Raw genomic sequence first — 2,500 nt, forward strand, 5'->3', positions numbered from 1 at the left:
ACCGGCATGGACCAACGTCCGGTGCATCCTATCCGCCACAGTACACCAACCAGACTATGATAACCAGGCCAGGAGGTCCAATCATAAAACAGAATATCCCACTCGTCCGACAACCACAATTGCTCAGATAAGCCACCAACACCCACACATGTCCTACACAGGGGTGCACCCAACATCACCACACTGCCTCGTCTTACAGCACAAACACACTGGCAGGAATGAAACACACAGGTCTGCCGCAACCACAGACACGGCTCGCCCCCCCCTCTCACTGGCGGAAAGCGCATCCCGACGTGACATAACTCCTTTGACACACTGACGCTGCCTCGGGCATCCACGTCCTACGGTCGATATCAACGAACCTCACCCCCCCCCCCCCCCCCCACAACACGCCATCCCATACCACATTGTGTACCGTACCCAAACCTAACGTGTACTGTACTACAACGCAATGTGTACCATAACACAACCCAGTTTGTACCTTAACCTAACCTATGTCACCTTAACCTAACCTATGTCACCTTAACCTAACCTATGTCACCTTAACCTAACCTATGTCACCTTAACCTAACCTATGTCACCTTAACCTAACCTATGTCACCTTAACCTAACCTATGTCACCTTAACCTAACCTATGTCACCTTAACCTAACCTATGTCACCTTAACCTAACCTATGTCACCTTAACCTAACCTGTGTTGCACCTTAACCTACCTCAATTTGCACCGCAATGTAACTCAATTTGCACCGCAATGTAACTCAATTTGCACCGCAATGTAACTCAATTTGCACCGCAATGTAACTCAATTTGCACCGCAATGTAACTCAATTTGCACCGCAATGTAACTCAATTTGCACCGCAATGTAACTCAATTTGCACCGCAATGTAACTCAATTTGCACCGCAATGTAACGCAATTTGCACCGCAATGTAACGCAATTTGCACCGCAATGTAACGCAATTTGCACCACAATGTAACGCAATTTGCACCGCAATGTAACGCAATTTGTACCGCAATCTACCCCCATGTTGTGCCTTAACCTAACCCACGTTGTGCCTTAACCTAACCCACGTTGTGCCTTAACCTAACCCACGTTGTGGCTTAACCTAACCCACGTTGTGGCTTAACCTAACCCACGTTGTGGCTTAACCTAACCCACGTTGTGGCTTAACCTAACCCACGTTGTGGCTTAACCTAACCCACGTTGTGGCTTAACCTAACCCACGTTGTGGCTTAACCTAACCCACGTTGTGGCTTAACCTAACCCACGTTGTGGCTTAACCTAACCCACGTTGTGGCTTAACCTAACCCACGTTGTGGCTTAACCTAACCCACGTTGTGGCTTAACCTAACCCACGTTGTGGCTTAACCTAACCCACGTTGTGGCTTAACCTAACCCACGTTGTGGCTTAACCTAACCCACGTTGTGGCTTAACCTAACCCACGTTGTGGCTTAACCTAACCCACGTTGTGGCTTAACCTAACCCACGTTGTGGCTTAACCTAACCCACGTTGTGGCTTAACCTAACCCACGTTGTGGCTTAACCTAACCCACGTTGTGCCTTAACCTAACCCACGTTGTGCCTTAACCTAACCCACGTTGTGCCTTAACCTAACCCACGTTGTGCCTTAACCTAACCCACGTTGTGCCTTAACCTAACCCACGTTGTGGCTTAACCTAACCCACGTTGTGGCTTAACCTAACCCACGTTGTGCCTTAACCTAACCCACGTTGTGCCTTAACCTAACCCACGTTGTGCCTTAACCTAACCCACGTTGTGCCTTAACCTAACCCACGTTGTGCCTTACCCTGCTCTGTAATTGGCATATGACACGTTACATTAATGTATTGTTGTCCAACCGCAACCGGCTCAGAATGTTGTGTACACAGCTATGTGTCATCTCCCCATAACAGCTGCATTGCAGTGTGGTACGCCATAGAGACGTGTGGGAGTAATGGACGCAGTGGATGGCGATCAGCATGAGCCGTCTGTTCATGTAGTGGCGCGTGTATGCAGACGTAGTAGTCTCTTCTCACACAATGTGATAGCACGGTGCCCCGTGTTCCACATCTGCGACATGCTACAGAGGCCGGTTGACAGTTGGTCGCGCAATGGAGATCGCATATGTACGGGGGCACCTTCCACGTGCCCTCTAGTCGGGCACATTTTGTTGCGTGGATGTGAGCGAATGTAGTGTGTCTTGACACCTGACAGGCAGGCATGCAATAATAGTTGACTTTGCAAACGGGGATGGACGTGTACGTTTACTGGTGACGTTACGCAAATGAACAACTGGTAACCCGTTGTGGTGCGGTTGATCTTGCTGGAGGTACATCTGTGAGGGCAACGATCGGTACAGCTACGAAGCGGTCCCCACCATACCAACGAACGTGAATGTGAATCTGGGTGTGAAGCGATACGCGGCTGTGGGTGGGTGGGACTGTCCCCGGCCGGTGAGGGGGGGCCGCCCGGCGTGCTGGCCGCGCGGTGCGTGGGCG

Source organism: Schistocerca cancellata, unplaced genomic scaffold, assembly GCF_023864275.1.
Source record: "Schistocerca cancellata isolate TAMUIC-IGC-003103 unplaced genomic scaffold, iqSchCanc2.1 HiC_scaffold_283, whole genome shotgun sequence".
Classification (NCBI taxonomy): domain Eukaryota; kingdom Metazoa; phylum Arthropoda; class Insecta; order Orthoptera; family Acrididae; genus Schistocerca; species Schistocerca cancellata.